Source organism: Vombatus ursinus, unplaced genomic scaffold, assembly GCF_900497805.2.
Source record: "Vombatus ursinus unplaced genomic scaffold, bare-nosed wombat genome assembly UNPS02012319.1, whole genome shotgun sequence".
Lineage (NCBI taxonomy): Eukaryota > Metazoa > Chordata > Mammalia > Diprotodontia > Vombatidae > Vombatus > Vombatus ursinus.
This window is the reverse complement of record NW_020952097.1, coordinates 3015946-3042724: the sequence shown is the minus strand read 5'-3', so window position 1 is coordinate 3042724 and position 26779 is coordinate 3015946. Positions and strand designations below refer to the sequence as shown.

The following is a 26779-nucleotide window of genomic DNA, read 5'->3' as shown; positions in this document are numbered from 1 at the left end:
CAGTGTCTCTGATAGAAGCCTCATTTCTAAAATATATAGAAAACTGAGTTGAATTTATAAGAATACAAGTTATTCTCTAATTGATAAATGGTCAAAGGATGTGAACAGGAAGTTTTCAGAGAAGAAATTAAAGCTATCTATAGTCATATGAAAAAATGCTTTAAATCACTATTGATTAGATAAAGGCAAATCAAAACAATTCTGGGATACCACATCCCACCCATCAGACTGGTTAACATGACAAAACAGGAAAATGATAAATGTTGGAGAAGATGTTGTGAACTGATCCAACCATTCTGGAGAGCAATTTGCAACTATGCCCAAAGGACTATAAAACTTTGACTCAGTAATACCACTTCTACGTCTGTATCCCAAAGACATCACAAAAATTGGGAAAGGACCCACACGTACCAAAATATTTATAGCAGCTCTTCTTGTTGTGGCAAAGAATTGGAAATTGAGAGGATGTCCATCAATTGAGGAATGGCTGAACAAGTTGTGGTATATGAATGTAATGGAATACTATTGTGCTATAAGAAATGATGAGCAGGCAGACTTCAGAAAAACCTGGAAAGACTTATATGAACTGATGCTGAGTGAAATGAGCACAACCAGGAGAACATTCTACATATAATCAGCCACTCTGTGCAATGACTGATCTTGATAGAACTAGCTCTTCTCTGCAATGCAAGGATCTAAGACAACTCCAAAAGACTCATGATGGAAAATGCTGTCCACATCCAGAGAAAGAACTTTGGAGTCTGAATGCAGATGGAAGCATACTATTGGACAAGGTGATAAGACAGAGTTAAAATGTGAAAGTTTTCTAACTAAATGGAACAGTAAATTTTGAAAAAAGCAACAGGATGAGACTATTTTCTCTAAGAAATACATACAGATGTATATGATTGGCTTCCAAATTTATCTATCATGGAAAATCAGGCTTTGAATATGTTTTGATAATAATTTCTTTTTTTTTGCACTGAATGTGGTGACTTTATTGATGGTACATAATATAGGACTCTAGGCTTCTCCTCCCTACTATGGGGTTGATTTGGGACAAGGATGTGAATGGGACATGGGATCCCCAGTACAGGAATGTAGGTTAGGATTGTGGACTCCTCAGTGGTGGAACTCCTTTTTTGACTGAGGATGAAGATCCATGGCTTTCTACTTTACTCCTTGGAAGCCATGTAGACCACGAGGTCTACTACATGGTTGCTATAACCGTACTCATTGTCACACCAGGAAATGAGCTTGACAAAATTGTCGTTGAGGGCAATACCAGTGACAGCATCAAAGGTAGAAGATGGGCATTGCTATTAAAGTCATAGCATATAACTTGGTCCTCTGTGTAGCCCACAATACCCTTCAAGGGTACCCCTGATGCTTACTTTAGCACTTTCTTGATATCATCATATTTGCCAGATTTTTCCAGGTGGCATGTCAGATCCACAAGAGATACTTTGAGAGTAGGAACATGGAAGGCCATGCCTGTGAGCTTCCCATCCAGCTCAGGTATGACCTTGCCTACAGCGTTTGCAGCACCAGTGCAAACAGGGATGATATTTTGGGCAGCACCACACCCATTATGCCACAGTTTGCCAGAGGGGCCATCTACTGTCTTCTGGGTAGCAGTAATGGTATGGACTTTAGTCATGAGTCTTTCTACAATGCCCAAGTTGTCATGAATGATTTTAGCCAAGGGGGCCAAGCAATTGGTAAGCAGGAGGCATTATTGACAATATTAAGGGAAATTATCACATTTTTCATGGTTCACTCCCATCATGAACACTGGGGCATCAACAGAAAGGGCAGAAATGATGACCCACTTGGCTCCACCCTTCAAGTGAGCCCCAGTCTTTTCCATGTTAGTAAAGACACCAGTAGATTCTACAACATACTTGGCTCCAGCATCTCCCCATTTAATATTATGGGGATTGCCCTTCTGAAAGATAATAAATGCTTTTCATTGATCACCAGCTTTCCATTCTCAGCCTTAACAGTACCCTTGAACTTGCCATGGCTGGAATCATACTGAAACATATAAACCATGTAGTTGAGGTCAATGAAGGGGTCATTGATGGCCAAAATGTCTACTCCATCTGAGGTGAATGCAGCTGTGGTCACCAGGCTCCCAATATGGCTAAATCCATTGACTCCAACCTTCACCATCTTGTTTCAGGGATGCAACTGAAACAGCAGATCCTGGCATTGATCTTGGGAGAAGAGCTGAAATGACAATAATTTTTAAGTTTTTATTAATTAAGGATTAATTGATTTTACATGTTAATTGTATTGATAATGGTACAGAAAGTGAATTTTAAAAAAAATCTGTCTGATAATTTTAAAAGGGAAAAGAGTGCAATTTTCAGTTAGATCCCCATAAACTTTAAAAGATTCTTATATCAAGTACAGGATTTAGGTAAGGATAGAAACAGCAAATGATAAATAAACTGAAATTCTCTGAAGTTTCAAAATTGGAGAACCAAATTGAAATGATTGTATTAGATTAAGTCAAAACCTCTAAATTTGGAACCAGAGAAATAGAGCCTCCTTTAGAGTTATCCTGAGAATAAAGCATATTGTCCAAGAAAAGGTATCTAGGGATCAGATAATTACATGAAACATCTGGGACTATCTTTTCTACACTCTCTGTTCCTCTAACCAACTGTTCCTACCTGCTCTGTTTTAGTATCCACCCCCCCCCCCCCCACACACACGACACTCCACCACACATGCAGGCTAAGAGGGTTTTTGGTTAGCTGCCTGTCTCTGTTAGATGTGACTTGATGTTAATCCTTGGTTACCTTGGTGACATGTAAACCTCTCTTCTCAGAACTAGTCCATTGTGAACCATTTAAGTAATTTGATCTGTACCTGACTTAATGTAATTATGCAATTATGGGCATTGTGAGAAAAACTATTGCATTGTTTAAACCTAGCCCTGTGTGACTGAGAAACTGGGTCATCTGAAGAAAGCCCTCATTCCAGAGTAAATGGACCCAGAAGCAATTGACATCCAGATGAGACAGCTATCCCAAGATTTCAGATAATGGCTGAGTCTACTATCTTTGTATTTTTTCTTTCCCCTTTTGTTATGTGCCCAACCACCAAGGCCTTAATTTAAGTGTGTATTGGAAATTTTTCACTCTGACATTCTTGCCCCCTCTCCTTTCTCTTTTCAAACAATAGCTAGCAATGTACCTGGGACACATTTCCCCAATAGGTCCCCTCAAAGAACTAACTACCTAGGCAACATCCCATTGGCCAAAAGATGGAAATGTCAAACTATTTTGGAGAGCCCTTATTTCTTTTTTTTTTTGTGAGGCAATCGGGGTTAAGTGACTTACCCAGAGTCACACAGCTAGGGAGTGTTATGTGTCTGAGGCTGGATTTGAACTCAGGTCCTCCTGAATCCAGGGCCAGTGCTCTATCCACTGTGCTACCTAGCTGCCCCCAGGAACCCCCTATTTCCCAGAGGTAAGGCCCAGCAAGCATAACAATAATGAACTTGGCATGACAATAATCCTTTGCATTTTGGGGATCTCATCCCTGGAAAAGTGTATTGTTTTGATCAGCACCAGGATTTCACTGAGAGATTTCTGATTTTAGTTCTCCCTATTTCCCAGGGACCTGAGAGCCAACAGCCATCACATTTCTGACATGCTCGCAATTCCAGTTCCTTGTACTCCTGTTTCTGTCACAGAACACTGGTTCTGTACCCAACAGAGTCATCACAACCCCCAAGACTTGAGACAATCAACTTAAGAACTGTCCCCACAGCACCCATGGAAACAACAACGCAGGACCTAAAAATGTCTCTAGCCTGTCCTGTCTCTAGCCTGCTCTGTTTTGGCTTTGGTCACTCACAGGTTAAAGGGCAGTTCCAATCCAGTTGACAAGTGCTACATTCTACCTGGTCCTACCCCTAGCTGCCTGTGCCTTCCATGATACCCACAAACTATCTTGTGTTTCCTAAGTACATATTTTGCATTTACTTATGTTTTTGAAATTTGTAAAATGACACTTATCTGTTAAATTGTCTGGCCTCATATTTGGAAGTGTGATTGTTAATTTCCAGATTTGATTATGAACTATGCCACATAATCACACAGAGACCCTTTAGTACAAGGCATTAAGGATGGCATTCACAAAGGATAATGCAGAATATCTCCAAGTCACTAGAGAGCTCCCAAGGTTTTTGGACTCTGGACTCTGTCTAACACACTCCAGTATATTTGCTGAGGATGTCAAATGATAAAAATGGAGGGGTGATTGTAAGAGTGAGGGTGATTGAGTCAGTTAACCCACCTCATTCAAAATAAGTGAGAAAATGCTACTCTGATAGTGAACCAGGTAAAACCACATCTGATTCAATCAATTAAAAGCACTTTTGGAGTACAGCAAATCCTTAAAAGCCATTGGATGAACTAGAGTGATTGAAGAAATGAAATGGATTAGCCAAGGACATCTGGTCACATTCTGAGGGACTTGTATAAAACCAGGATCTACTTTAGAACTCTGGAGATTCAAAAGATCTAGCATTATAGAGAACAGAGAGTTACCACTGAGAAGGGATTTCTTTAAGAAGGAGGAGAGCCTTAGCTGCAACCTAGATTTCCTCCTTCTCCTCCTTAACTGGAGGACAAGAGGATTTAAACACAGATATGAATCATTAGTCAGCATCCTAACAGAGTCTGGCAGTGTCTGGATCAAGAGTCAAAGAAAAAGCTCAAATTCTCTCCTCCTATAAAGTTCACTAGGTCCTTTTCAGGTCAAGGAAGGAGCAGACTTAATTTTTGCTGTCATTGTTCAGTTGTGTCCAACTCTACATGACCCTATGGACCTTGTCTATGAGTTTTTTCTAGGGAAATATACTAGAATGGTTTGCCATTTCACTCTCCAGTGTGTCCCCATTTTTACAGATTAGGAACTGAGGTAAATAGGTGTTAAGTGACTTGTCCAGGATCACACAGCTACTAAGTGTCTGAGGCTCAATTTGAACTCAGATCTCCTTGACTCCAGGCCCAGTTGCTCTATCCACTGCACCAGCTAGCTGGAGAAGACCTAATCTGAAGCTAAAACATCCTCCTTGCCCACAAGAAAATTTTCCTCAGTGGCATTCCTCTCTTATCTCTGCTTCCAGGCACTCAAATCTCCTGAGTTCTAAAATAGCCCCTATTTTTATACAACCCTAACCTCTCTTCCCCACCTAGGGTATGACCAGGATTCCTCTACCAATCCATTTCATTTTTTCAGTCACTCCAGTTCAGCCAATGACTTTCAAGGACTTCTTGCACATAAGGTCTTCTAATTATTTATTGAAATGAGTTTTCACCTGGTTCAGGAAATCTGGGAGAAAATTTTATCATTTACTTTAAAAGAGGTGGGAGTAATGTATGCGCTGATTCAGTCATTCACCTTTACATTAAAAAAGAAAAAAAAAGGTCTGTTATTCAGAGCTGCATTAAAGAGAGCAATTTCCTTAACTTTGAATACATGAAAATTACTAGGTTATTTATTGTCATCAAAATATGTATAATTATGTACAATCTTTTTTTTCTACTATGAATATAGAAATGCCCTGTTGATTTTGTGTTAAATCCAAAGTTTAAATTTTTTTAAAAATTTGAACTGAAGATAAAAAGAAAAAAGGAAGGCTTATGCCAGACTAACCTCATTCCTCCTAGATAACATGATACAGTGAATGTAACATTGAACTTGGAGTCAAGAAGACCTGTGTTCAAATCCTCAAACACTTACTATGAGACCCTGTGCAATCACTTAAGCTCACCACCCTTAGTTTTCTCATCTGCAAAATGTGGGAGTGGAATTTAATGGTTTTTACATCTCTTCCAGTTTCTTTTCCAGCTCTAAATCTATGGTCCTCTTATGACAGGTTTACTTGCTTGGTAGATTAGGGAATGTTGCAGATATATTTACTGAGATTTCAGTAAAGCAACTGAAATGCTATATAATGATCATTTGAAGAAACAGTTGTTTAGCCTTAGGAAAAGAAGAATATTTTTCTTCAAGTATTCAAAGGGTTCCGATGTGGAAGAGATGTTAGGCCGGTTCTGCATGGCCCCAGAGGACAGAATCAATAGCAATGAGCACAAGTTTTCATGCAAGCAAATTCAGGCTTGTTGCAAGAAAATACTTCCTAAAAATGAAATCTCTCCAAGACTATGCAAACCTCAACAGCTAGAAAATAGCAACAAAATATAAGCTGCACTTCTCTACTTTTCACACATCAGGAGAACCAGGGCTGGTGGGAGCGGGGGAAGCATGGTGAGCATGGTAACCATTCTGCATCTTAGGGTCATGATGCAGAGGAAATCCTGGGTCACTTGCGCCAACAATTCTGGGCACAGTAATCAAATTGAAAGTACCCTTGCTTCTGGAAAGGACATATCAATTGACTGCCCTATAGATCAATTCACCATCTTTGTCTCTCTTGGAAAAAACTTCCTTCCAAGGCCATCACTCTATTAAATGGTAATGCCCCCAAACAAATCCCTGCATATTATAGTGTTAGCTGTAGGAAAGATGCCATATAGGTGGAACTTAGGCAGGTAGAACATTATCTCCCTTCACTCATAATTGAAGGGGGGTCATCTCTAAAGCCTTCAGTTCGGTAACTTCTTGGATGGAATAAGCCAAAAGCTGTATAACTCAGGAATCTAATCCAATCCTTTAAGAAGAAGTTCCTCCAAAGAGTACCACTCCTGGTTGGGGACACCTGCAGGAGAGATGGGGTCAGGTATAAGAGGAAAAATCCATCTTACAGGATCCCATTTGGGACAAGGGTGGACTCCTTATCCTGGGATGACTAAAGAAATAGCTATTAAGCTGTATAAAGTTTGGTTTGAGGATACAAAGCGTTTGGGGGATTGTTTTGGCCAAAACAAGGAACTTTTGATTAGTTAGAAAGTTATGGAGTTTTATTGAATAACCTCCTCAAATCAGCTTAGAACAAATGAACAATTGTGATCACTGAATTCTTCATCTTTCTCAATTTTTCTTCCTGTGATTATGCTTTGGCAAAAAGTCTAGAGGAAGGGAATCTTAACCAGCTTTTCTATCTATTAGGGACTAACATTAGGGAATAAATATAAAGTGCACTATAAATTGGTGAATGCAATTGGCAAATTAGACTAAAACAATTTTGTATTGTTAGTAAATTACATTTTGATAAGATTCTAAAAGCTAACTAAGAAACAGAAGAATTATCCTAGGCTGACAGCAGGACCCCAGCCACAAGACATTCATAAGTTCTATACTTAACAGAGGAGACAGGTAAGATCTTGACTTCAAGTTCTCCTAGAGAAAAACCTAGTAGTTCAGGACAGATTTAATGTTGTGTTTTGTTATATATTTTGTGTGTGTCTGTTTTGTAAATGATGACAATAAGTTTAAGAATAGCAAGTTTCTTACTTCAGATAGAAAGGGATCTTATACAATTAGGAAAATATTTAGGAGAATGTGAAATAAGTGTCTGTTTTGTCTACTTTATTTGTGCATTGTGCAAACTCATAGCTAACAGGTGTTTTACTTATGCCTTTTCTTTTGGCATGATCAACCAAAAGAAACAGGCTATAAGAAAGTAAACTCAAAAAAAAAAAAAAAAAACCTTGGGGGCAGCTAGGTGGCACAGTGGATAAAGCACTGCCCTGGAGTCAGAAGGACCTGAGTTCAAATCTAGCCTCAGCCACATGCAGTTTACTAACTGTGTGACTCTGGGCAAGTCACAAAAAAAAAAATTAAAAAAAACTTTAAAGAGGCCAAATCTCTCTTTTCCTTCTGTTTTCAACACTGGCCATATTGGAGATTGCTGAGATGAAAGACAGATATAGAAATTAATTGAAATCTAAGATACAAAAAAAAGATTGGAAACCAAATTTGTGAAAAAGGAATAATTATTTCTTTCTTTTCTAAATTATAATCTGGATATCTTTGTAAAGTATTTTGATGAGAGTATGAGGTACTCTCAAACTCTGTAGAGTTTAATGAAAACAACAGCAACAAAATCACAGACCGATAATTCTTTTAAAAGACCTTTAAAATTACTGGGGATTGATTTAAAACTGAAGTTTGCCTTTTAAGAACTGTCTTATTAGTCATGAGATATGCTCAAGAGAGATTCAGTGAAACAGGAATTCAGAAAAGTATTAAAATAAGAAAAAAATTAAGGAATAGTATGGGAGAAATTAGATTTAAAATCTTGTGAGTTTAAATAATTCCAGAATTCAGAATTTAAAAAGGAAACACATTTGCTAAGCCTGAAGAAGTTTCAGCTAGCCAATTGCTAAGTTTGAAGTTTTGGGATATCAATCTATGAAATGGGTTTCAATTTTAGTGTAGAATAAAGGAATACTTAAAAACTGTACTTAAAGTTGTGATAAGTTTATTAAAGGAAGGAATTTTTATTATTAGAAGGCAGAATAAGGAAATTTTAGACCATCTTCAGAAAAGAATAAAAGTGGATAGAATTGGAGTTCATTTATCCTTCTGTTGTTTATTGTTTTTAAACAACCAACCTGAGGACACTAAGCAAATCTTGATTGGGACTTCTCTTTGAAGGTGAATCTCAAAGTGCTCCCAGAAAAAGAAAACTTGTTTTGAAATCAGAAAGTAAATGAAGGTAAGTGAAATTTAATGATACTACTGCAGTTCAAATAAATTGTTTAGGTAAATTAGAAGACAGTAAAACTTGTGTTGAAATCAATTGTTTAGTGCAAATAAGTTCAAATTGTATAAGGCCATAGTAAGTTAGGGAAAGAATGTTTGAAGATAGAACTAAATAAGAATATGTATAAGAAATATAGAAATAAATTAAGCACATGGACACCTAATAGAGGATGCTTAGAGTAGAAGAGATCAAATTAAAACAAGCATATGACTTATAAAGGTACAAAATATTGAAATTTTGAGAGGGAAAAGAAGAACTTCCAAATTATTTAAAAAACAAAATCAATAGACTTAATTTTGAGTGATTTGAAAGGAAATAGAGAAAAAGTTATACCCTGAGCCCTTCAGAAAAGTACAATCTCTGTCAGATAGTTTTTCAGTAGTGCAATTTCTGTTACATTCCTCTGCCATAGTTCGACTTTGGGCACCCCCCTGGGCATTGACAAAATAGCTGGAGGAATACCTTTCCAGCATAAAAGAGGTTAACTTTGAGGAGAGAGATGTTTTTTTCTCCAAAGTCATCTTGCTCACTGAAATCTGTGACATCCTACAATAAGGAACTTGTGCCGAGTGAGCTGTTTTGGGGGTCTATTTACCTATTACTTATTTAAAAATCTATGTGTTTGCAACTAATTTTAATTGCCCAAAAACTCTTAAAGAAATTGGCATGGATGTGCATTTGTAACCACTGAAGAACCAAAAAGGAGTATACTAGAGGAATTAAGCAAGTAGAAGAAAGAAAGAGTGGTGTTGCAGAAGGAGATAAGAAGGATGAGTCAAAGGCAAAGTGTAAAGAACGTTGGAGTCTGTTTTCACTGACAGCTTAAATTCAGGGTTTCAAAGTAAAGGGTTTTGGAATTTTGAAAAGGAGATTTCAGAGAAGGTCTTCATCCCACTGAAATAGAAAAGATTTAGGAATTTTTTTAAAGCACTGCCTCCTTTGACAGTTGCTACATGTCTTCCTTCCTCAATCAACATAAGATGACAAAATAAATTACATAAAATGCATGTTAATTAACTGATTGATAGAGAAAGCATCATTTCTTTGTTCTCGCTTAAATAATCATTCAAATTAATAATTTAGAAAATTTAAGGGAATTGGTTTGGCTCTTTGGGTAACTTAAGGAAACAACAAAGCAGTACTGGAAAGTTGGGAATGTCACTATGGATTTTTTTGAATATGAGCTAATTAAAAATAATATAACCTTGTGCAAAATGAAGTTTGATTATTACCAATAGTCATTATAAATCAAAATTGATTGTGTTGAAAATATTGTGATGGTAGTAAATTAGAGAATCTAATCAGTCCTCATATGTACAAAGGGAAAAATAAATATTTACACCTATTTACAAGGGTTGTTGGGAGAAACACATAGTTATGAAGTGCTTAACACAAGCCTGGCTTGTGTTCAGACCTTGCAGGAATGCAAGTAAACAAAATGCTACCTCATTTATAGGTATTTTTTCTAACTGGATGGAATGTTAACAAAACTGGGAAATTATAGACTAAACATTTTAAAGTATTACTAAAAACAAGCTTAAGCAATGTTCAAGATATAGAAGCTGTTAAAGCAAGTTTCTTCATCTATTCAATCCAAATATTGTTATATTATAAATATATCTATTATATGATCATTAGAATATATTTTTTAAAACTAGAAAATCATCATCATAATAAATTACTGTTGGGAGAAAAACATGGTAAAATCTTTTTAGGAGGTCTGTGACTGTGAGGTTCCTTGGGATGAGCCCTACTGGCCGGGTATTGTGAAATTTGGCAGCACTGCTATTTGAGGAGCTAGGACCTCTCCCACCTGAAGTGGAGAAAGAACATTTTCAGTAATAAATGGGTGTCCTTTGGGAACAAAGGTCAACTCATGTAATTGTATCTTTTAATGCTATTATTTTGAGACAACTATTCACTGTGTATGAACTTGTGGTGAAGAAGTAGAAATAGCAGTGCAATGAGTCTGGGTGACCGGAATAGGTAAGCCACTCCTCCCTAGAGGGGTCATTGTGGCACACCAGGGATAACAGATTTACTAAGCAAGAGTGGGCCGCTTACTCCAGACACCACCCCAGTGGCAACTTGCATAATAGCCTCTTGTCCAGCTTGTGAAGCTTTTAATTATCTTGCCTTTTAAGTCACATCCACTGGTGGCCATCTGCTTGCTTGCATTCCTCTTTGAGCACTTATAGAAAAAGATTATATATGTGCACAAGTCATCCTTGCTCAAGTTTGAACTAACCTGTAACTCCCCAATGGATTTGAGGCCTGTCAGTTACTCTCAATGTGGTTTAGCCTGTCTGCTGAGACAGTTTTACTGAGGTGTGACTGTTGTGCATGCTATAGCTTTTTGGAGTCACAGGGAGAGTTAGGTGAAAGGTGGGTGAGCAGCTCTGAAAAAGCCTTGGTACAACTCCTTCTTTGCCTACTATTCAAAATCATTTAGTTAATGTTGGAATTAGCTGATCATTAAATGTTTGAAAGAAATCACTTGCAAATCTATCTGGTCCTGATGATTTTTCTTAGGAAGCTCATTTATGGTCTGTTCAATTTCTTTTTCTAAAATAGGCTTATTTAAATATTCTATTCCCTCTTCTGTTAATCAGAGCAGCTGATAGTTTTGTAAGTATTCTCTCATTTCACTCAAATTGTTGAATTTATTGGCATAGAATTGGGTAAAATAACTCCTAATAATTACTTTAATTTCATCTTCATTAGTGGTATAGTCACCTTTTTTTTTATGCTAGTGATGTGATTTTCTTCTCTTTTCAAAAATCATGTTAATCATTGTTTTATCTATTTTATTGTTTTTTCATAAAATAGCTCCTAGTTTCATTCATTAATTCAATGGCTTTCCTACATTCAATTTATTAATCTGACATTCAATTTTCAGAATTTACAATTCATAATTTAATTGGGGATTTTTAATTTGTTCTTTTTTTCTCATTTTTTAAGTTCCATACTGAATTCATTGATCTGCCTTTTCTCTATTTTGTTGATGTCAACATTTAAAGATAAAATTTTGCTTCTGATAACCAGTTTTGCTGCATCCATAAGTTTTGGCATGTTGTGTCATTATTATCTTTCTTTTTAATAAAATTATTCATTTTTTTCTATGATTTGTTTTTTCACTCATTCATTTTTAGGATTAGGTTATTTAGTTTCTAATTAATCTTTAATCTCTGTGTCAATGATCCTTTATTAAATGTAATTTTATTGCATTGTGATTGGAAAAGGATGCATTTGATATTTCTGCTTTTCTGCATTTGATTATAAGGTTTTTGTGCCCTAATATACAGTTAATTTTTGTAAAGGTGCCATGTAACACCGAGAATAAGATGTATTCCTTTCTATTTCCATTTAATTCTCCCCAGATGTCTATCATATCTAGCTTATTTATGATTCTACTCATCTCCTTGACCTCTTATTTATTTTTTGGTCAGATTTATCTAGTTCTGAGAGGAGAAAGTAGAAGTCCCTCACTATTATAATTTTGCTCTATGTTTCCATCTGTAATTCATTTATTTTTTCCTTTATAAATTTGGATGCTATAGCATTTGGTACATATATGTTTAGTTCTGATATTACTTTATGATCCTATAGTGTCTTTTAACATAATGTAGTTTTCCTGCTTATCTCTTTTAATTACATCTATTTTAGTTTTAACTTTGTTTGAGACCATGATTGCTACCTCTGCTTTTTTTCTTTTTTACATCAAATGAAGCATAATAAACTCTACTTCAGTCTTTTATTTTTACTCTATGTGTGTCTATCATTTTTAAATGTATTTCTTGTAAACAACATATTGTCAGGTCCTGGTTTTTGATCAACTTTTTTATCCATTTCCATTTTATGGGTGAGTTCATCCCATTCCCATTCCATATTACAATTTCTAGTTTTGTATTTCCCTCCATCTCATTTTTCTCCACTGTTTATCCTTCTCTCTCTCTTTTTATCCTCTTTCCTCAGAAGTCTAATTTATTTTTTACCACTGCCTCCCTAATTCTCACACCCTTCTAGGAGTCCTTCCTTTATCCTATCCCCTTGCTCTTCGGTTTCTCTGTAACTTAAGAATAATTTCATACCCAACTAGATATATTTGTTGTTCCTTCTTTAATTCAGTTCTGATGGGAAAAGGTTCTCATACTGCCCACCCTATACCCCATTGCCCTCTCCACTGTAAAAGTTCTTCCATTCATGCCTCTTTTGTATGAGATAATTTGCTCCATTTTATCTTTTCCTATCCAATTTTATTTTTTAGGATCATCTCATGATAATCAACTCAAGCCCAAGCCCTCTATCTATGTGTACTCTTTCTAACTATCCTAATAATGACAATATTTTTCAGAGTTACAATAAACAGTTTAATCTCATTGAGTCCCTAATAATTAATCTCTCATGTTTATCTTCTTATATTTCTTCTGATTCTCATATTTAAAATTTAGATTTTCTGTTCAGTTCTTGTCTTTTCCTAAAGACAATTCCTTTAATTCATTAAATTTCAATTTTTTTTCTCTTGGAGGATTACAAGCTACTTTGCTGGTTAGGTTGATCTTGGTTGCAAACTCAGCTTCTTTGCTTTTTGGAATATCATTTTACATAACTTGTGGTCTTCTAATGTAGAGGCTGCTAAATATTGTGTCATCCTGATTGTAGTTCCACAATATTTGAATTGTTTCTTTCTAGTTATTTGTAATATTTTCTCCTTGACCTGGGAGCTTTGAACCTTAGCCATAATGTTTCTGTGTTCCTTTGTATGATGATCATTTTTGGATCTCTTTCAGGCAGTGATCAGTGGATTTTTTCAATTTCTATTTTACATTCTATTTCTAAAACTTCAGAGCATTTTTTCTTAATAATTTCTTGAAGTATAACATCTGGACTCTTTTTTTTGATCATGATTTTCAGGTAGTCCAACAATTCTTGTGTTATCTCTTTTAGATCTATTTTCTAAGTCAGTTGTTTTTCCAATGAGATATTTCATGTTCTCTTCTATTTTTTCATTCTTTTCATTTTGTTTTATTATTTCTTGATACCTTATGCAGTCATTAGATTCCCCTTGTCCGACTCTAATTTTTAAGGAGTTATTTTCTTCAGCAAGCTTTTGGACCTCTTTTTCCAATTGTTCATAACTTTCTTGTATTAATCTCATTTGTTTTCCTAATTTTCCCTCTACCTCTCTTCTTTGATTTTTAAAGTCCTTTTAAAGTTGTTCTAAGAATTTGTTTTAGGCTTATAACCATTTTACATTTTTCTTTGAAGCTTTACAAGTAGCTATTTTGACTTCATTGTCTTCTGAGTTTGAACCCTGATCTCTGTCACCATAGTAACTGTATATTTTTTTTGTTGATGTTTACTCATTTTATTAATGGCCTATTTCTTGGCTGTTAACTTTTTGTTAGGGTTGGGCTCTGCTCTCTGGTGTGGAAGATAATGACTCAGCTTCAGGTTTTTTGTGTTGTTATTTTCAGAAGTCTTTAACTTTTTGATTCTTCCAATGTACTATGATCCAAGGTCGGGTGTGGACACTGCTCTTCTGGCTTATGCCTTGTTTTATGAGTGACCTCAGGTATTTCTCTCCATTCCTGAGCTGTAACCAGCACTCCTCCCTCTCCTTCCTTCCTGCTGTCATCATAAAAATTCTCACTTTCTGAGGTCCTAGAAATTCATCACCAGCCTCTGTTCTCCCAGGGGTTCATACTTCGGTTCACCCCTCTGCCTTAGAACTGGAACCAGAGACCTTGCTCTCCTGTGAATCACCACAACCAGTCCTCTCCATCCATGAGCAGGGCCCTACCCTTCTGCTACCTCACTCATCAATGTGAGCTGGTTCCTCCTTGCCTACAGCCATAGCCTGGAACCTCATCTGGTCAATGAACATGGGCCCCCTCTCCAGTGACAGAAGATTGCTCTATCTCATTATTACTGGGAGAAAGGGGACCCCAAGCTTTATATCCTAGGCTTGGCCTCTTTCCAGCGAATACCAGTTCCACAATGAACTGCAAATAGCAAATAGCAAAGAAAATTTGTTTATCCAAATTGGTAGTAAAACAGAAATCAGAGAAGGTATACATAGGATGATATATTTCAGACAATATAGACAGAAGGAACTCTACCCCCACGTATGTTATTTATTTCACTAACTATTTCTCAATTAGATGTAGAAAAAAATTTAACATTCACTTTCAAAATTTTAATCAAATTCTCTCCCTCTTTCCCCTTCCCTCTCTTTGGGAAGGCTAGCAGTTTCATATAGATTAAATATATGAAGTTATGAAAAACATACTTCCCTATTAGCCATGTTGCAAAAGAAAACACAGACCAAAAACAACAAAAATGAAATTTAAAAAAGTATGTTTCAGTCTGCATTTGGAGTCCATCACTTCTTGAAGGTGGATAGCATCTTTCATTGTAAGTCCTTTAGAATTATCTTGGATCATTGTATTGATCAGAATAGCTAAGTCATTCATGATTGTTCATCCTTACAATATTCTGCTGGATCTGTTCACTTCACTTTGCATGAGTTTATATCAGTCTTCCCAGGTTTTCCCTCAAACTAGCAGGCTTATCATTTCTTATAGCAGAATAGTATTCTTTTATAATCATATACTGCAACTTGTTCAGGCATTCCCTAACTGATAGGTATCCTTTCAATGTCCAATTCTTTGCTACCACAAAAAGATCTGCTATAAATATTTGTGAACATGTAGGCCCTTTTTGTTTTTCTTTGATGTCTTTGGGTTACATATGCAGTAATGGTATCGTCAGGTCAAGGGGTGTGCACATTTTTATAGTTAAGGAACTGTGTCATTGGGAGCAAGGTAGTGGTTCAACCAAGAGAGAATCTTGGATCTTACCTAAGGGGAAACTCTCCAAAGTCTCTATTGTAACAAGTAGGAGATAGGGATATGATGCAGAATGCCAGCTCCACTTAATGTATTCCCAAGGTCTTTTCATTCAGCAACCTGAAGTGGGGTTGGCCCCTTTCAAAGTCAGAAACACTTGAAGAAACTCAAAAGTTTGAAGTCTTGAAGAAGACTGGAACTCTTCTGCTTTCACCACCTCCACCCTATCACCCAAACAGTGCAGGGTATTCATCTCCATCAATGAGAAGAGAATCCCACACTAATGGGCTTTGGGACAGGGGTTACATATATTAACTGGGAGTAATGATAGGAAAAGAAAGAGGAGAACCCCTTCAACAACCTCCTCACTTTTTTTTTACTCTGGGTGTGTCTGTTCTAAGAATACCAGTACTTTTTCGGTAATCCATGCTACTCAATAATATTGTTTGTAAAGAATTACAAAGTAAATGCCTGGAGAATCGAAAGACAATATACTTTGTGTTCAAGTGTTCCAAATCAATAGCAAAACTCCCTCTGTGCACCACAAAGGTTTGGATCTCTAAGAAGAGTTGTTACCAAAGTTCTTGTCTTTCCTTGGAAGTGGGAATATGAGGAAAAGATTTCTAATAATTTAAAAATTAAAAAAAAACTTTTAAAATTATCTTTTTTTTTTACAATATCTTAAATTTTCCCAGTATCCCTCCCTCTCACAGAGAGCCATACAATTTACCAAAGAATAGCTAAGAAAAATATAGGAAGATGAAAAAAATATGAAGTGATCAATTTATCAAAAACAGTCTGAAAATGTATACACTATTCGACCATTGTGGCCCTCCCACCTCTATAAAGAAATGGAAGGATGTGTCTTTTCACATCTCTTCTTTGGGGACTCTTTTTTGGGAGGGGGATTCTACAGTATTCACTTAATTTTTTTTTATTTTCAGGGGCAGGGATAAAAGGACAGAGAGGAGGGGAAGAAGGGGAGGATGGATAGATAGGGGGCTGTAGAGGATGAAGATGGAAGGAGGGAAAGGGGAAAAAGAGAAGAGGGAGGGGAGAGAAAAGGGCTGATGTAGAACTAAGGAACCAGAGGAACAAAAGGGTCCCTCTCTTGGCAGGTCTGGGCAGGGTGGGGGGCTGAGGCTCAACTGTGGCCAGGCTCCTCGCTGGGCTTCTTCTTGAATGGGCACAAGCCATCCCCACAACAGAAGCCAGACCAGAATCGCGCCCTCAGACTCCAGCCCCGCAGTCCACCCAATCCGTTGGCGTTCATAGCCTGTGGAGGCCTCACTGTCCCTGGCCTTTGGCACTGCCCATAGCAGCGTCTGCCTCTTTGGTGAGGATGCACAGGGCAGCCTTCCCTGTAGAAGGGGGCGGAGAGGCTGCGCTAACTTCTGAGTCCAGAGGACCCAAAGGGCTGGAGGGGGCGGGGCTAAGAGAAAAGGAGGTAAAGGCAGTTTCGAGGGGAGGGGGCCAGGCGAAGGAGTGGACCTGGTGGAGCCATGACTAGATCGAAAGAGAGGAGAGTGGACTTGGTTAATTAGAGGGGCTGAGCAGGGACCTACTCCAAGTTCTAGGCAGGTTCCGATGTACCGTTAGGCCCAAGTCTGCACTACCACTTTCGGTTTCTGGGTTCCTGCCGCTAAGCTGCCTTTGGGCCTGCCCTGGCAGCAGAGCCCCTTCTTCCTACAGAACGATCCTCAAACAGGAGCCCCCAGGCCTGGACACGACCGCCCTTCAGGGTTTGTGAGGATGCAGCCTTGACCCGTCCATCCCTTCTGTGAACTCATCCCCTCCAGAAACCCACAGACCCAGAGACAGGCCTCCTGAAATCACCCCAGGGTAAGTGCTAAGTCCTGTTTCCAGGCCGCTCCCCTGCTCCAGCACACACACCCGTCCATGTTAGAACTCACACTGGTTTGTCCATCCCCTCCCCCAGCTGACGTTGCTTTCCCCAGAACTCAAAGACATGTGTCCCGCCTTTCAGAGGTCACTTGATATGTACCTCCCCCCCAGAGGACATACGGGTCAGTTCTCCCCTGCCTCATTCCTCTATTTCCTTTGGGTATATGTAGCAGTCTGCCACTCCCCAGCTCACAGGAATGATTCTCTGGGGACTCATGGGTCAGCACCACCTCTGCAACAGCTACTGAAATCGTTCTTCTAGAAAGAGATGGATTATAGGGGATGAAGGGAGAATGTTCAAGGTCTAGGGGTACTGCCTGGACAAAGGCACAGAGGTGAGAGTTGGCCCGAAGTTTGGGAAATAGCTAATAGCACAGTTTGGCTGCATGGATGTGTAAAGGAGTATGTGTGAAATAAGACTGGAATAGGAGGGTGATGCTGGATTGTGGAGGACTTTGAATGCCAAGCAAAGAAGTTTGTGTTTTAGACAGTACCTGCCATGAAAAGTTTTTGAACAGAAATGTGATATGGTCAGATCTATACATCATTAATCAGTCAACAATCATTAATTTAGCGCCTGTTATGTGCCTGTGCTAAGTAACAGAGACATAGAGAAAGCGAAAAAACAGAAAAAGGAAAATATCTACCCTCAAAGAGCTCACTTTCTAATGTGGTGTGGGACAGCATTTGAATACCAAAGAACATACAAAACGTATTGAGAGAGTGGATAGAAGGCATTCTCAGAGAGAGGCAGCACAGAAACTAACAGAGTTTTGTAAAGATCACTTGCTGGTCATAGCAAACACTCTTTTTCAACAATCCAAACAACATCTTTACCCATGGACATCACTAGGTGGTCAATATGAAAATCAGATTAATTATATGATTTCTAGCCAGAGGTGAAGCTAGAGGTGAAGTCAGTTAAAACAAGACCTGAAACAGACTGTGGCACAGAGCATGAATTCACATTGTAAAATTCAGACTTAAATTTAAGAAAGTAGTGAAAACCACCAGACTCTAGAGTTATAGGTATAATCTAAATAATATCCCCTATGGATATGAAGTGAAAGTGATAAGTAGATTTCAGGAATTAGATCTGTTAAAGTGCCTGAAGAGCTCTGGACAGAGTTTGCAATGTTGTATAGGAGGGATCAACAAAAAAAATTTCCAAGAAAAAGAAGAGCAAGAAAGCAAAATGGCTACCTAATGAGGCTTTGCAAATAGCTAAGGAAAGAAGGAAAACAACAGGGAATGGAGAATGGGAAAGATATAGTCAGTGGAATGCAGAATTCTAGAGAATAGCAAGGAGAGATGAGGAAGTTTTCTTAAATGAGCAATACTAAGAAATAGAATAAAACAATAGAAAGGAAAGACAAACAAATCGTCAAGAAAATTAGAGTCATTGAGGAAATGTTTCATGCAAAAATGGGCATGATAAAAGACAAAAATGGTTGAGACTTAACAGAAGCAGAAGAGGTTAAGAAGAAGTGGCAAGAAAACACAGAATTATAAAAGAAAAATCTTAACATGGCTGATAATCATGATGATGTGGTTATTGATCTAGAGCCAGACATCCTAGAGAATGAAGTCAAGTGGGCCTCAGGAAGCATTTCTAACAATTAGGCTAGTGCAGGTGACAGAATACTAGCTGAGCTATTTAAAACCCTAAAAGATGAAACTGTGAATGTACTGCCCTCAATATGCTAGCCAATTTGGAAAACTTAACAGAGGCCACTGGATCAGATTATGTACCAGTCCTAAAGAAGGGCAATGCCAAAGAAGGTTCAAATTACTGAAAAATTGTACTCATTTTCTGTGCAAGCAAGGTTATGCTTAAGACTCTGCAATCTAGCCTTCAGCAATGTGTGAACTGAGAATTACCAGAAGAGTAAGCTAGTTCTCAAAGAGGCAGAAGAATTAGAAATCAAATTGCCAACATTCACTGACTTATGGAGAAAGCAAGGGAATTCCAGAAAAAGTCTACTTCTGCTTCATTGACTACCCTAAAGCCTTTGATTATGTGAATCACAACACAATGTGGCAAGTCCTCAAAGAGATGGGAAGTACCAGATCATTTTACTTGTCTCCTGATGAAACTGTATGATGGTCAAGAAGCAACAGTTAAAACTGAAGATGGAACAACTGATTAGTTTAAGATTGGAAAAGGAGTACAACATTATCACCTTACTTATTTAACTTATGTGTAGAGTACATCATGCAAAATGCCAGACTGTATGAATCAAAAGCCAGAAGGCTGCTGGGAGAAATATCAACAATCTCAGATGAGTAGATGATACCTCTCTGATGGCAGAAAGTGAGGAAGAATTAAGAAGCCTCTTGGTGAGGGTGAAAGAGGAGAGTGTAAAAGTCAGCTTGAAGCTTAACATAAAAAAAAAAAGCTAAGATCATGGCAACTGGCTCCATCACTTCCTGGATAATAGAGGGAGAAGGAATGGAAGCGCTGTCAGCTTTTATGTTCTTGGGCTCAACAATCAGTGTAGACAGTGACTGAAACTATGAAATTAAAAGGTGCTTGCTCCTTGGAAGGAAAACTATGGAAAATCTGGACAGCATACTAAAAAGCAGAGACAGCACCTTGCTGACAGAAGTCCAAAGCTATGGTGTTTTTTAGTAGTGATATGTTGCTTTGAGAGTCGGAATATGAAGTAATCTGAGCACTGCAGAACTGATGCTTTGGAACTGTGTTGCTGGAGAAGACTTTTTTTGGAGTATTTTTTAAAGGTATTTGGAGAGGTTTGTGGGAAAGCTAAGGCGAGTTCCTGCCTTTACTCCACCATCTTGGTTCTGCCTCTGGAGAAGACATCCCTTGGAAAGGAAGGAGATTAGATGATTCATTACTTAAAGCAATTAACTCTGACTATTCACTGGAAAGTCAAATACTGAAGCTGAAGCTTAAATACTTTGGCCACCTAATAAGAAAACAGAACATGGGCTGCATTTATGCCAGAGACTTGACTTTAGCATTAGATCAGAAAGTCCTTGTCACTCTCTGTTTAATTCCCAATTGCTTGCTTATTTCCCTTATTAAGAAATTAGGCAACCCCAGAGCAAAGAGCTCTGGGCAAACTGCTATGGCAGGTAAAGGATGGGGATTGGTTCAGATCTCTAGACCCTATATTCTCATCCAGTAGGGGCAAGCTAGTCACTATGCTAGATCTATTTACTTTGTCTCAAGTTGGCAATTGTTATAAATGTGCTTAACCATTGCATTGCTGATTGATATGGGTCATGGATCACCATCATCATCATCATCATCATCACTACCATTGTTTCTAACATTTATATAGTGCCTTAAGGTTTGCAGAACACTTTAAAAATATCTCATTTGCTCCTCACAACAACCCTGGAAAGGAGATACTATTATTATCCCCATTATGCAGATGAGGAGACTGAGGCAGACTGAAGCTAAGTGACTCACTACAAGATTAATCAGCCTTCTTTTCAGTCATAAATGTTTCTTTTGCATGACATCTTTTATGTCACTTCTACATGATTCCTCATTTTTAATGTGCTGATCCTCTATTAACCTTTGGTTAATGCTTAACTTCAGTGCTTCAGAGACTTATCCCATGACTTGCTGTCAAACAATATCATGAAAGGAATGTTCCTGTTTTAAAAGAAAATTGGGCCTTTGTGTAAGGGAGAAGCTTGGGATTATAGGAATGTAAGCTCCTTGAGAACATAGTGTTTCCTTTTCTTCTTTGTATCCCTAACACCAAGCACAGTGCTTGTCATCCCTCAAGCATAGCAGACTTCCTTGAGGAAAGAACAGAATAGCAATTAGCAAGAGAACTGGATTTCTAAATTTGATTCATTACAGACCAGCTGAATTTCTCAACAAAGTTCAGAGATAAGGAACCATAACTCAGGCAGTTAGAGAACAGTGATATCAAATATTAAATACAAAATCAATGTTTCTTTTCCTCATACTATTTACATAAGACATTGCCAGATAGGAGGAAACACATTTTTCAAATCAAATTCATAAAAGAATAATTGAGTAAATGAGGAAGCCATACAGATTGACTTAGGTGACAAAATACACAATACCTGGGAATTCTGCAACCCAGATGCTAGATAAAATCTAAGGTTAATCAGGGAGAGAATGATTTGACTCAACATGTCCACTCCTGGCAGTCTCTTGGGGGTGTAAGTGTTGGGGGTCAGCCTCCTGGGAGTAGAGAATATATCTTGGGGCCATTTCTGGGATGAGTAACTATGTGGCCTGAGTTTTGGGTGATTTCATAAGGAGACTCTTTCCTGTACTCCCAATGTCACATTTTGCTCCTTGGTCCCTGTGTGAAACAATCAGGAGGGAAAAATAGCAGCAGAGCATCCTGCCTTCCTCCTAAAGGGGGTCCTGGGACACAGGAACCTCTCCCCATATCTGTTTAACAGGGGGAGCCTCAGACTGAACAATTCCCCTCTTCATTTTTTCCCTAGATACTGCCATTATTTTGGGGTTTCTACTTACCAAAAATGTTCCTGGGCTTGAATGGATCTCTTTGTGCAAGGAGCAGAAGGAATGAACATAAGTTGGAGTGGATGGGACATTGTTAAGGGGTCCTCAGGCTCCTCCCTCCATAAAGGAGATCTGGTATCATTTCAAGGTGAGTGATCACCAACCCCCAACTCACAAGGGCATTTCCATCTTTTTCATAGTTACCACCACCACTCTCCTTCTCACAATAACTATATGGTATCTTTGATATATTAAAGCTCCATCATTTCCCTGTGATAACTACTGTGTCCTTATCACAGCCAACACCCATATTTTGTCACAGCAAGTCAGTGGGCCCTTGTGTTCTTGTCACAGACATTGTCCCACTTCCCCATTATAATCATTTGTCCTCCCATGTTCATGACTCTACCACAGTCACTAATGCCTCTTCCTCCTTCCTTGTGTTCTCTCCCAGGTGTGATGGAGATTCTCTGTCCTTTAGGAGCCTGTCTCTTCAATTCTTTCATTGCCTTCTTCCTCCTCCTCATGATGCCCCAAATGGCCTTAGGTAAATGTTTGCTTCTGTTTATTTGGTTTCCTCTGGCCTAGAACAGGAGCTCTGAAGGCTGACAGTTGAACCTATAGAGATTCGGTCGTGCCCCACTCTTCATGTTCACCCAAGTCATTCACCTGATATTCTCCTAGTCCTTTCTTGGGATTTTCTTAACTTCCCTATTCTCTCTCCTCTAGGGCTTTTTCATTATCCTCATAATGTATCCCCTCCTTTATTTCTCTCTCTTTCTCTCTCTCTCTGTCTCTCAGATCTTCCACCATACTTATTCCCTCCCCATCCTACTTCAAGGTTCCTTTCTTTTATTCCTTTTACATACTGAAAACTGAGATCATCTACTCTCTGCTGTTCTTTTCTTTCTACCTGCTTGAATAGGGCAGTTCTCAGTGATTGGACCTGCAGGACCCATCCACGCCTCACTTGGGGGAGAGGCAGAGTTACCATGTTACCTGTCCCCACCTCAGAGTGCTCAGCATATGGAGGTGGTCTGGTTCCAATCCACTTGGGTGGTACATCTCTATCGAGATTGAGAAGATCAGTTTGGAGACCAGGACCCTCATTACCAAGGGAGGACAGAGTTGGTGAGAGATGCTATCACAAGTGGGAATGTCACCCTGAAGATACTGGATGTGAGATTCTTGGATGCAGGAAAGTACATGTGTCTCATTGGAGATGATTTTCACCAAGAGCAAGCTGATGTGGAGCTGAAGGTCTTAGGTGAAGAAAGCATGTTTATGTGCATATATGGGTGGGTAGGTAGAGACTTCCTTACCAGTTCTGTGATTCTAGGAATCACAGGATGTCCTGGTTGAAAGGGACCCCCCACACCATTTACTCCAATACCTCTCTGAACAAGAAATGTCTCTTTACATGCCCAATAGGTACCTATTTTCATTTGGCCTGAATTCTTGGTCTCTCACCTGGTGCCTTGTAAATGGAAGATAATTAATGAATGCTTGTTGAATTTAATAGAGCTTCCAGCCTTTACTTAAAGACTTTTAATGAGAAGTCATACTACTTTCCTGGAGGAGGCAGCCCTTTCCACTTCTGGATAAATTTCATCATGAAGAAGTTTTTGTTGACATCAAACTTAAATCATCCTGTCTACAATTTTCACCCATTGCTATTAGTTCTGTCCCAGAGGGACAATCAGAATGAATGTAATCCATTTTCCAAAGCCTAGTTCTTCAAACCTGCAAACAGTTATCATGCCCTGGCTAAGTCTTCTCTCTTCCAGGCTATGACAATTACCACACTGAAAGAATGAGAATGTTAAACTTTACCAGTTTTGTTTTTGGCATAATCTCAAAGCTGTATGACTTCTGGCAAATTTTTGCAAGGGCTCTAGCCCCCAGACACCCTGATAGTGTCTTTTGAAGTTCACAAGATTGTACCCACCTCCACCAGAAACAGAAGCAACAGCACAACCAGATCTTCTCAGTTTCAAGCTAGCTCTGAGTGAAAAAAAGCCCCAATTCCCTGTGCTACCTAGAGGCCCACAGCAGCTATTTCTTCTTCTGAAATACTAGTTACAAAAGGACAAATTTAGGCTTGATGTATGGAAAAACTTCCTAACAATTAGAGCAATACCAAAATGAAAGGGGCCCTATGGGAGGTAGTGAGCTACCCCTTCCTGTGAGTCTTTAGGCAAAGACTGGCTATTCACTTGTACAGAGAGCTTTAGAGGAGATTCTGATTCAAGTGTGTGTTGAACAAGACTGGCTTCTGAGTTTCTTCTTATCTCTGAGATCCTCTCAATATAAACCTATTCCAAAAGTACACATAATTGGCCCCCTATCCCACTCGCACTCCATGTGTCCTCATCAATGCAGCCTAATGTTGTATCTCCCAAATGGGGCTAACTCCAGGTGATGTGGCCTAATCTGGGGATGCAGAAAGGGGATATGGACATGGTAATGCTATTGGTCGAAAATAGAGGTTGTCTGCTATAGGGTGCAAAGGTCAGGGCAGGGAGCAGCCACAACTGGAAGGGCTGAAAATTTGGCCATATCTATGACTTTGCTCTGTGCTCAGCGGGGTCATGGGCATTGGAGATGGGGAGAAAAGATTCTGTAAGGGTTCTCGTGACAGCCCTCATTCTGATATTTATGTGCAATTGTGTTTTAGGTGATGAACCACTTGAGTCACCAACTATGCCACCAGTATCATTTATACTCATTGTCTGTTGGGTCCTGATTTTTTTAATTTTTTTAGTTTTGCTTCTGTTTTTCCGAGGTAATTATCAGAGGAAACTGGGGGAAGGGCTTCCTATCTGATTAATCAGGCATGACTGGTCTGGGAGGGGTCAAGACTTTGTAACCCTGGGTCTTAGGAGCATGACTTTTGCCCAGTCTTGGTCACTTGCTCTGGGGTACTCTTTGCCCCCCAATCCATGTCCTTCAAGGTCACTCATCCCCAAATGCTGACCCTTAGAACCCTGCTCCTCACAACTACCCTTGTTGTCACATAACCACATGAATTTCCTTCCTCCACAGTTCTCCACTCTGTATTCCCTATTCATGGCTTTCTTTCACCATTCGTTCATCTTATACCGGTGAAGAATTTGCTATATGCAAATTATGTGCCACTCTGTTATTGTTGTTGTTCAGTCATTATGGTCATGTCCAATCCTTCATGACCCCATTTGGAGTTTTCTTGGCAAAGACACTGTAGTGGTTTACCATTCCCTTCTTCAGGTCATTCTACAAGTGAGGAACCTGAGGCAAAGAGGGTTAAGTGACTTGCCCAGGGTCAGATAGCCAATAAGTATCTGAGGGCAGATATGAACTCAGCTCTTCCTGACTTTAGACTCAGCAAGTTACACACTGTACCACCTAGCTGCCCTCTTTTAGGTCATATTAAAATACAACTGTTTCCTCCCTTTCTTTCAGTCCAAATCCCTGAATAGGGTAAGGTTGGAAAAGTGGGAGTCTGAATAAGGATCATGTTTGACTACTGAAAGTAATTAAAAAAAATTGAAATCAGTGAGCATTTTTAACAAACTGCTGTGTACTTTGCTTTTTGGTCTGGGCTGAAGAAAAAAGTTATGTTTACGTAAGACTGTTGACTTCATGAAGCTAAAATCAAAGTGGAAGTGAGTCATGGATACAAATGTGAGATAAGAACAAAGGGAGATCCAGGCAATGTATTGTGAGAAATCTGAGGAGGGAGAAATCACTTTTACCTGGTTGTGGGAAGGGGTCAAGAAAGACTTCAAGGAGGCAGTGGCCCCTGAGATGGGCCTTGAAGGAAGAATGGACTTAGACAGAGATAGGGGTGGCATAGAGACTATTCTCATCTTGGGAGTGAAACAAAGAAAGGGGAAATGGCAGGATAAGGAGGAAGGGAAAAGATGAATATGATTGGGCAGGAACATAGTATACATGAATCAAACAATCAACAAACAAGAAGCATTTATTAAGTATCCATTATATGTGAGGCCCTGTTCTAGGTACTAGGGATGAAAAGAGAAAAGGGAAACAGTCCTTGTCCTCAAGGAACTTAAATTCCATCAAGAGAGACAATACACACCTCATAAACCTAAACACAAGAAATTCAAGATAATTCTGGAGAGGTAGTATTAGCATCTGACAGACATGATCTGCAAAGATGACATATGGAGTTCAGCTGAGACTTGAAGGAAACTCGAGATACTAAAAGGTAGAACCTAGAAGAGGGTCCACTGCAGCCAAAAGTGACAGCCAACGCAAAGGCATGGAGATGGAAGGTAGAGTGGGAGGAACCACAGGAAGGCAAATATGACTAGACCTTAGAGTGTTTGAATGGGAGTCATGTATAATAATGCTCTAAAGGTGGGGCCAGGTTGTAAAGGGTTTTAAACACCAAACAAAGGCGTTTATATTTGACCCCAGAGGAAATTGTTGTTGATTTTCCATCATGTCTGTCTCTTTGTGACCCCATTTTGGGGATTTCTGGGCAGAGATTCTGGAATGGTTTGCCATTTCCTTCTCCAGCTCATTTTATAGATGAGGAACTGAGGCAAACAGGGTTAAATGACTTGCCCAGGGTTGCACAGGTGGTAAGTGTCTGAAACTGGATTTGAACTAAGGAAGATAAATCTTCATAACTCCAGGCCCAGCTCTTCACTACTGTGCCACCTAGGGAGCCACTGTTAATATACAGATGATAGATATGGTTAGACCTGTGCTTTAGCAAAATCCCTTTGGTAGGTGAGTGGAGGATGAATTGGAGAGAGGAGACTGTGAAGTAAAGAGACCAACTGCGGCACTATTGTAATAATTCAAATAAAAGGTGACAAAGGTCTGCATTAAGGA

At 38.8% G+C, this 26779-nt stretch overlaps 3 pseudogenes; 2 read left to right on the top strand and 1 right to left on the bottom strand.

Moving 5' to 3' along the window:
• Positions 1–26779, top strand: part of LOC114039756 — a 201755-nt pseudogene that overhangs the window by 105795 nt on the left and 69181 nt on the right.
• LOC114039752 lies at positions 1176–2175 on the bottom strand (annotated as a pseudogene).
• The window catches only part of LOC114039761, a 15036-nt pseudogene continuing 10208 nt past the window's right edge, over positions 21952–26779 (top strand).